The sequence below is a fragment of the Electrona antarctica genome (genome assembly GCF_951216825.1).
Source record: "Electrona antarctica genome assembly, chromosome: 21".
NCBI lineage: Eukaryota > Metazoa > Chordata > Actinopteri > Myctophiformes > Myctophidae > Electrona > Electrona antarctica.
In genome coordinates this window covers 25,515,456-25,526,397 of record NC_136802.1, presented here as the reverse complement: position 1 = coordinate 25,526,397, position 10,942 = coordinate 25,515,456, and positions in this window count along the sequence as shown.

The window sequence follows — 10,942 nt, the reverse complement described above, 5'->3', positions numbered from 1 at the left end:
GGGGTTTCTAGGTGTAAGTATGTAGGACTAATAGCATGCCAAAGTTTGTGCTATTGCCATAGAGAATGCATTGAGCGTTTAAGTTAAATAACTCAGAAACTACAAAACATTTCAAAGCAAAAAGTTCCAGCATGTGTCTCCACAGTAAGCTGAATTATAAAAAGTGTGAATGGAGTTTCTAGGTGAAAGTGACTTTTTGACGTGCCATTATCTGCCATTGAGCCCCATTATAAATGTCTCAAATTTGAAAGCACTATATTTCTAAAACTATGAAACATTTCAGAGTTTCCTTTTCAGGCAAACATGTCCACCGTAGGATGAACCTAAATAGGTTTGAATGGGGTTTCTAGGTGTAAGTATGTAGGACTAATAGCATGCCAAAGTTTGTGCTATTGCCATAGAGAATGCATTGAGCGTTTAAGTTAAATAACTCAGAAACTACAAAACATTTCAAAGCCAAAAGTTCCAGCATGTGTCTCCACAGTAAGCTGAATTATAAAAAGTGTGAATGGAGTTTCTAGGTGAAAGTGACTTTTTGATGTGCCATTATCTGCCATTGAGCCCCATTATAAATGTCCCAAATTTGAAAGCACTATATTTCTAAAACTATGAAACATTTCAGAGTTTCCTTTTCAGGCAAACATGTCCACCGTAGGATGAACCTAAATAGGTTTGAATGGGGTTTCTAGGTGTAAGTATGTAGGACTAATAGCATGCCAAAGTTTGTGCTATTGCCATAGAGAATGCATTGAGCGTTTAAGTTAAATAACTCAGAAACTACAAAACATTTCAAAGCCAAAAGTTCCAGCATGTGTCTCCACAGTAAGCTGAATTATAAAAAGTGTGAATGGAGTTTCTAGGTGAAAGTGACTTTTTGACGTGCCATTATCTGCCATTGAGCCCCATTATAAATGTCTCAAATTTGAAAGCACTATATTTCTAAAACTATGAAACATTTCAGAGATTCCTTTTCAGGCAAACATGTCCACTGTAGGATGAACCTAAATAGGTTTGAATGGGGTTTCTAGGTGTAAGTATGTAGGACTAATAGCATGCCAAAGTTTGTGCTATTGCCATAGAGAATGCATTGAGCGTTTAAGTTAAATAACTCAGAAACTACAAAACATTTCAAATCAAAAAGTTCCAGCATGTGTCTCCACAGTAAGCTGAATTATAAAAAGTGTGAATGGAGTTTCTAGGTGAAAGTGACTTTTTGACGTGCCATTATCTGCCATTGAGCCACATTATAAATGTCTCAAATTTGAAAGCACTATATTTCTAAAACTATGAAACATTTCAGAGATTCCTTTTCAGGCAAACATGTCCACCGTAGGATGAACCTAAATAGGTTTGAATGGGGTTTCTAGGTGTAAGTATGTAGGACTAATAGCATGCCAAAGTTTGTGCTATTGCCATAGAGAATGCATTGAGCGTTTAAGTTAAATAACTCAGAAACTACAAAACATTTCAAAGCAAAAAGTTCCAGCATGTGTCTCCACAGTAAGCTGAATTATAAAAAGTGTGAATGGAGTTTCTAGGTGAAAGTGACTTTTTGACGTGCCATTATCTGCCATTGAGCCCCATTATAAATGTCTCAAATTTGAAAGCACTATATTTCTAAAACTATGAAACATTTCAGAGATTCCTTTTCAGGCAAACATGTCCACTGTAGGATGAACCTAAATAGGTTTGAATGGGGTTTCTAGGTGTAAGTATGTAGGACTAATAGCATGCCAAAGTTTGTGCTATTGCCATAGAGAATGCATTGAGCGTTTAAGTTAAATAACTCAGAAACTACAAAACATTTCAAATCAAAAAGTTCCAGCATGTGTCTCCACAGTAAGCTGAATTATAAAAAGTGTGAATGGAGTTTCTAGGTGAAAGTGACTTTTTGACGTGCCATTATCTGCCATTGAGCCACATTATAAATGTCTCAAATTTGAAAGCACTATATTTCTAAAACTATGAAACATTTCAGAGATTCCTTTTCAGGCAAACATGTCCACCGTAGGATGAACCTAAATAGGTTTGAATGGGGTTTCTAGGTGTAAGTATGTAGGACTAATAGCATGCCAAAGTTTGTGCTATTGCCATAGAGAATGCATTGAGCGTTTAAGTTAAATAACTCAGAAACTACAAAACATTTCAAAGCAAAAAGTTCCAGCATGTGTCTCCACAGTAAGCTGAATTATAAAAAGTGTGAATGGAGTTTCTAGGTGAAAGTGACTTTTTGACGTGCCATTATCTGCCATTGAGCCCCATTATAAATGTCTCAAATTTGAAAGCACTATATTTCTAAAACTATGAAACATTTCAGAGATTCCTTTTCAGGCAAACATGTCCACCGTAGGATGAACCTAAATAGGTTTGAATGGGGTTTCTAGGTGTAAGTATGTAGGACTAATAGCATGCCAAAGTTTGTGCTATTGCCATAGAGAATGCATTGAGCGTTTAAGTTAAATAACTCAGAAACTACAAAACATTTCAAATCAAAAAGTTCCAGCATGTGTCTCCACAGTAAGCTGAATTATAAAAAGTGTGAATGGAGTTTCTAGGTGAAAGTGACTTTTTGACGTGCCATTATCTGCCATTAAGCCACATTATAAATGTCTCAAATTTGAAAGCACTATATTTCTAAAACTATGAAACATTTCAGAGATTCCTTTTCAGGCAAACATGTCCACCGTAGGATGAACCTAAATAGGTTTGAATGGGGTTTCTAGGTGTAAGTATGTAGGACTAATAGCATGCCAAAGTTTGTGCTATTGCCATAGAGAATGCATTGAGCGTTTAAGTTAAATAACTCAGAAACTACAAAACATTTCAAAGCAAAAAGTTCCAGCATGTGTCTCCACAGTAAGCTGAATTATAAAAAGTGTGAATGGAGTTTCTAGGTGAAAGTGACTTTTTGACGTGCCATTATCTGCCATTGAGCCCCATTATAAATGTCTCAAATTTGAAAGCACTATATTTCTAAAACTATGAAACATTTCAGAGATTCCTTTTCAGGCAAACATGTCCACTGTAGGATGAACCTAAATAGGTTTGAATGGGGTTTCTAGGTGTAAGTATGTAGGACTAATAGCATGCCAAAGTTTGTGCTATTGCCATAGAGAATGCATTGAGCGTTTAAGTTAAATAACTCAGAAACTACAAAACATTTCAAATCAAAAAGTTCCAGCATGTGTCTCCACAGTAAGCTGAATTATAAAAAGTGTGAATGGAGTTTCTAGGTGAAAGTGACTTTTTGACGTGCCATTATCTGCCATTGAGCCACATTATAAATGTCTCAAATTTGAAAGCACTATATTTCTAAAACTATGAAACATTTCAGAGATTCCTTTTCAGGCAAACATGTCCACCGTAGGATGAACCTAAATAGGTTTGAATGGGGTTTCTAGGTGTAAGTATGTAGGACTAATAGCATGCCAAAGTTTGTGCTATTGCCATAGAGAATGCATTGAGCGTTTAAGTTAAATAACTCAGAAACTACAAAACATTTCAAAGCAAAAAGTTCCAGCATGTGTCTCCACAGTAAGCTGAATTATAAAAAGTGTGAATGGAGTTTCTAGGTGAAAGTGACTTTTTGACGTGCCATTATCTGCCATTGAGCCCCATTATAAATGTCTCAAATTTGAAAGCACTATATTTCTAAAACTATGAAACATTTCAGAGATTCCTTTTCAGGCAAACATGTCCACCGTAGGATGAACCTAAATAGGTTTGAATGGGGTTTCTAGGTGTAAGTATGTAGGACTAATAGCATGCCAAAGTTTGTGCTATTGCCATAGAGAATGCATTGAGCGTTTAAGTTAAATAACTCAGAAACTACAAAACATTTCAAAGCCAAAAGTTCCAGCATGTGTCTCCACAGTAAGCTGAATTATAAAAAGTGTGAATGGAGTTTCTAGGTGAAAGTGACTTTTTGACGTGCCATTATCTGCCATTGAGCCCCATTATAAATGTCTCAAATTTGAAAGCACTATATTTCTAAAACTATGAAACATTTCAGAGATTCCTTTTCAGGCAAACATGTCCACCGTAGGATGAACCTAAATAGGTTTGAATGGGGTTTCTAGGTGTAAGTATGTAGGACTAATAGCATGCCAAAGTTTGTGCTATTGCCATAGAGAATGCATTGAGCGTTTAAGTTAAATAACTCAGAAACTACAAAACATTTCAAAGCAAAAAGTTCCAGCATGTGTCTCCACAGTAAGCTGAATTATAAAAAGTGTGAATGGAGTTTCTAGGTGAAAGTGACTTTTTGACGTGCCATTATCTGCCATTGAGCCCCATTATAAATGTCTCAAATTTGAAAGCACTATATTTCTAAAACTATGAAACATTTCAGAGATTCCTTTTCAGGCAAACATGTCCACCGTAGGATGAACCTAAATAGGTTTGAATGGGGTTTCTAGGTGTAAGTATGTAGGACTAATAGCATGCCAAAGTTTGTGCTATTGCCATAGAGAATGCATTGAGCGTTTAAGTTAAATAACTCAGAAACTACAAAACATTTCAAAGCCAAAAGTTCCAGCATGTGTCTCCACAGTAAGCTGAATTATAAAAAGTGTGAATGGAGTTTCTAGGTGAAAGTGACTTTTTGACGTGCCATTATCTGCCATTGAGCCCCATTATAAATGTCTCAAATTTGAAAGCACTATATTTCTAAAACTATGAAACATTTCAGAGATTCCTTTTCAGGCAAACATGTCCACCGTAGGATGAACCTAAATAGGTTTGAATGGGGTTTCTAGGTGTAAGTATGTAGGACTAATAGCATGCCAAAGTTTGTGCTATTGCCATAGAGAATGCATTGAGCGTTTAAGTTAAATAACTCAGAAACTACAAAACATTTCAAAGCAAAAAGTTCCAGCATGTGTCTCCACAGTAAGCTGAATTATAAAAAGTGTGAATGGAGTTTCTAGGTGAAAGTGACTTTTTGACGTGCCATTATCTGCCATTGAGCCCCATTATAAATGTCTCAAATTTGAAAGCACTATATTTCTAAAACTATGAAACATTTCAGAGATTCCTTTTCAGGCAAACATGTCCACTGTAGGATGAACCTAAATAGGTTTGAATGGGGTTTCTAGGTGTAAGTATGTAGGACTAATAGCATGCCAAAGTTTGTGCTATTGCCATAGAGAATGCATTGAGCGTTTAAGTTAAATAACTCAGAAACTACAAAACATTTCAAATCAAAAAGTTCCACCATGTGTCTCCACAGTAAGCTGAATTATAAAAAGTGTGAATGGAGTTTCTAGGTGAAAGTGACTTTTTGACGTGCCATTATCTGCCATTGAGCCCCATTATAAATGTCTCAAATTTGAAAGCACTATATTTCTAAAACTATGAAACATTTCAGAGATTCCTTTTCAGGCAAACATGTCCACCGTAGGATGAACCTAAATAGGTTTGAATGGGGTTTCTAGGTGTAAGTATGTAGGACTAATAGCATGCCAAAGTTTGTGCTATTGTCATAGAGAATGCATTGAGCGTTTAAGTTAAATAACTCAGAAACTACAAAACATTTCAAATCAAAAAGTTCCAGCATGTGTCTCCACAGTAAGCTGAATTATAAAAAGTGTGAATGGAGTTTCTAGGTGAAAGTGACTTTTTGACGTGCCATTATCTGCCATTGAGCCCCATTATAAATGTCTCAAATTTGAAAGCACTATATTTCTTAAACTATGAAACATTTCAGAGATTCCTTTTCAGGCAAACATGTCCACCGTAGGATGAACCTAAATAGGTTTGAATGGGGTTTCTAGGTGTACGTATGTAGGACTAATAGCATGCCAAAGTTTGTGCTATTGCCATAGAGAATGCATTGAGCGTTTAAGTTAAATAACTCAGAAACTACAAAACATTTCAAAGCCAAAAGTTCCAGCATGTGTCTCCACAGTAAGCTGAATTATAAAAAGTGTGAATGGAGTTTCTAGGTGAAAGTGACTTTTTGACGTGCCATTGTCTGCCATTGAGCCCCATTATAAATGTCTCAAATTTGAAAGCACTATATTTCTAAAACTATGAAACATTTCAGAGATTCCTTTTCAGGCAAACATGTCCACCGTAGGATGAACCTAAATAGGTTTGAATGGGGTTTCTAGGTGTAAGTATGCAGGACTAATAGCATGCCAAAGTTTGTGCTATTGCCATAGAGAATGCATTGAGCGTTTAAGTTAAATAACTCAGAAACTACAAAACATTTCAAAGCAAAAAGTTCCAGCATGTGTCTCCACAGTAAGCTGAATTATAAAAAGTGTGAATGGAGTTTCTAGGTGAAAGTGATTGTTTGACGTGCCATTATCTGCCCCCATTATACATGTCTCAAATCAAAAAGCACTATATTTCTAAAACTATGAAACATTTCAGAGATTCCTTTCAGGCAAACATTTCCACCGTAGGATGAACCTAAATAGGTTTGAGTGGGGTATAGGTGTAAGTAGTAGGCGTTTAAATTAAATATATCAGAAACTACGAAACATTTCAAAGTAAAAGGTTCCAGCCTGTGTGTCCACAGTGAGCTGAATTATAAAAAGTGTTTTTTAGGTGCCATTGAACTCCATTATAATTTTCTCAACTTTTGAAGGATTATATTTCGAAAACTATGAAACATTTCAAAGATTCATTTTCAGGCAAAATGTCAACAGTAGGATGAACATTTAAAAGTTTGAATGGGGTTTCTAGGGGTGTAAGTATGTAGGACTATAGTAGCGTGCCAAAATTTGTGCTATTGCCATTGACAATGCATTAGGCGCTTAAAGTTTCTAGGTGAATTTTCTTTTTTTTCTTTTTGTCATTTGTTTTCTGGGGTGCCAAATATTCAATTGGGTTCTATTATATTTTTCTCAACTTTTAAATGGATATATTTCTGAAACTATGAAACATTTCAAAGATTAATTTTCAGGCAAACCTTTAAGTGCATTATCAAAGGCATTTTGAGTTGCCCGTGTTTATTTCTGCCTTACTCCTGTACTTCATTGAACTACGAGAGGACGGGGATTTTAAACCTGGAACCTGGAAAGTCAGATCATTAGCCCACAACGCTATCTCTAGTTTAGAGCACAATGGAAACAGACCTCTGGCTTTTGGTGAATCCATTTGGTTTCTGATGAGTTACAAGTTCAATAGCTCACTGTGTAAACTTAGTCTACATCCACAGTTCATAGGTTAAAATCCAACAATTAGCTAATTTTGAAGAATCTTCGCCAGCTACCCAATTAAATTGTATACAAAACATAAATATTATGATCAGCATCTACAGTATGCATCTATGTAAACATTTCTATAAGAAAACAGAAGTTCAGGTGAGGTGATTTGAGCCATCAGCTTCTTGAAGTGAAAAAAAGTGAATTTGTTAACTTATGTGACCATTCGATTGAGTGAGAACATTTCAGGTAAACATACAGCAGGACAATGGTGAAACAGCCAGTGGGCACCGCAGGGAGTTGAACCCTGTCCCAGTAAACCAGGAGTACCTACTACCAGAGCCTTTTTTAGCTTTTTGACACCATGTCTTTTACTGTAAAGGATGAATAACCAGTGTTGCAGGGACTTGTTAAAGAACCGTCACAGCTCTCCTTCAGTTTTTACTGATGGACCTGTAATCAAAGCTTACAACAGCAGTTCTCTAGCCTGAATCGCTGCGTTCCGTGAATCAGTTTTGTCACTTCGCTACTCAGTCTGGAAAGGGTCCTATCTCCAAGGTAGGCGGGAAATGTAAACATCCAACATACATATTTTGTTTTTGTACTACTGAATCTAACATAGTGGACTACTGAATCAAACTAGAAATGCACTCTGTCGAGGTGCCAACTTGCGCCTTGCACACAAGTAGGCCATACATGGCATACTTGTGCGCAAGTACTGCTACTCACTAATGTCTCAACTGCTGTTCTAAATCCTTTACAATTTTATTTATACATTTTCAGGTTTAAAGACAAGACATACTTTACAAACATTCACATACACATACACACCCCATTCAAAGGAAAGAAAAAGGAAAAATAATACACTTCTAGCAGTGCAGAAACAAAAACAAAACGTACACAAATGAAAATAATACAATAGATCACAGTTAAGAGTTTTAGAAAATAAAAAATAAAATACTCATGTGCATACATACTTCAGTCTGTTTGTTCTAAATCCTTTAGACCCGTTATTGACCTTATACCAACCTTGAAACGTACCTTAGTTACGTCACCATCATCACCACCATCATCATTCTTACCCCGACATACATACATACCCAGCCGATCACCAAATGTACCTTAGTTACATCATCAAGAATGGTGGTCCCTTATTGGCCAGTGACAACACCGACAGCGGTGGCCGAACGGATAGCGGCGCGGTCTAGATACCGGAAGGTTCCCAGTTCGAATCAGCCGTCCGACACGTTAAAATTACCACCGCTGAAATGCCCTTGAACAAGGCATCAACCACTACGATGAAATGTGTTCTATGAGCAGGGCCTGGCTGGAAACAAGTTCTTGAGCTTAGCCCAGATACCCTGGGTAAATATAGATTTCATTTCATTTCATTTCATTTCATTTCATTTCATTTCATTTCACATACATACATACTTATTGGCCGGTGGACAACACCGACATACATTCATACTTACCCTCCCAGTTGATTTCGTCGAGTAAAACTAGGAAGAAAAATGTTCGCCGACTACCTTTTGTCACTGACGAAAACTAACTAAAACCATGACTAAATATATTGACAATTTCACCAACAGATAAAAACTACAGTAGACTAAAATGTTAATATGTAATACAAGTCATTTCATGTTTAGTTATGCTCGGGTGTTGTGCTCTGAAAAGAGCAGATCTACAAGCTCACGTGTTGCACTGCGACGCGTTGTGAGCTTGTATATCGCTTTTTTCAGCATGTGTAAAATAAAATCAGCCATTATTTACAATATCAAGGCATGAAGGCAGGGGAGGCTTTAGCCCCCTCTTGTGGAGGCTCCCCACAAACAGAATTGACTGACTCCTATGACTTCTATGTAAACCTAAATGCAGTGGTTCTCAACCTGTGGGTTTTTTGGGTTCCCCAGATGACAGTGAAGTGTCATCATGCTTGGGCATTGCTTGTGGAGTCCCCCAGGGGTCGGTATTGGGTCCTAAACTGTTTATTATGTATATAAATGTATATAAATGATATGTGTGATGTGTCTAATATATTGAAAATGGTAGTTTTCGCAGATGACACTAACATTTTTTGTTCCGGAAAAAATCTACATGAGCTATTGGACCTGGTCACTTCAGAATTATGCAAGTTAAAAAGGTGGTTTGATAAGAATAAATTGTCACTAAATCTGGCTAAAACAAAACTAATGATATTCAGTAATTACAAAATAGATAATCAAGTAAATATAAAGATAGATGGTGTTGAAATTGAGAGAGTTTCTGAGAACAAATTTCTTGGTGTAATAATTGATGATAGAATTAACTGGAAGTCTCATATTAAATATATATATAATAAATTATCTAGAAGTCTTTCAGTTTTAAATAAAGCAAAGCACCTTTTGAACTATAAGTCACTACGTATGCTATACTGTTCCCTGGTTTTGCCGTACCTAAACTACTGTACAGAGGTTTGGGGGAATACTTATAAAACTTCACTTAATGCAATAACTATACTTCAAAAACGAGCTATAAGAATTATACATAATGCTGGATATAGAGATCACACTAATATATTATTTTTAAACTCATATCTTTTAAAATTCATGGATATAATAGAATATAAAACTGCCCTTATAATGTACAAAGCAAGGAATAATCAACTCCCTGGAAATATTCAGGTGATGTTCTCTGATAGAGAGGGGGGCTATAATTTAAGGGGGGAACTAAATCTAAAAACCAGAGTGGCTCGGACAACACTAAAATCATTTTGTATTTCAATATGTGGAGTAAAACTATGGAACAGTATGCATGTGGAACTCAAGCAATGCCCAAGTGTGAACCAGTTAAAAAAAAGATATAAAGAATGCATTATTATGAGGTATAGAGATGAAGAGTTACAATGACACAGATAATTATAATATATAGATAATATATAATATATAGATATAATTTAGATAATTGTACTTGTATATATATATATAAGAATATATATATGATGTGCCGAATGTATGTATTATATGGAATATATAGAGTATTTTGTATTGATAATGTTATATAGAATTGAATACCTATTTGATTTAGTTTATACCATGTTGGTATTTATGTAATGACGTCAATGACGCTGAATTTAAGTTATCAAGGGGTAGGGTTTTATAAGTTTTCTAACTTCTCCCTACTCCTTTCCGAACATATATAAAAGTAAAAAAAATAAATAATAATAATAATAATTATACTTGCAGCCAGTGAGGCTTGGTTTTTTGTTGTTGTTGTTTTTTTTGGAATATTATTTTATTTGTTCTATATTGAACTTATTTTAATTCTTTGACTTTTGTCAATTTTTTTATAATGTTCGGAATAAAGTTTTTCATTCATTCATTCATTCATTCATTCATTCATTCATTCAAAAACTAGGCTAAACCAAGTGATAGGCTAAATAAAAAGAAATCACTGAAAACAACCACGTCTGTCTCTGGGGGCATTGTGATTTGTTGTCCCTCTGCAGAGCCTGAGCAGGTGGTGAAGGCCAGTTCTGCAGCGGATGTGGTCTGTGCAGTGGGACTGACTATGGGCACTCTGGCCGCAGCAGGGGGAATGTTCCTCCTGGTCAAGAATGGCTGTGTGTGTCTGTCCAGCATCAGAGGTGCTGTGATGTGGAATGGTGCATTTTGAGCTTGTAGGTCTGCTATTGTCAGCACACAACACCATCATACAACAGAGCATAAATTACACATTTTGAACGTTTATGAAGAAGAATCACAGCGGCCTGCATTATCCCTAAAATACTTTAGTACTGACTGGTATGA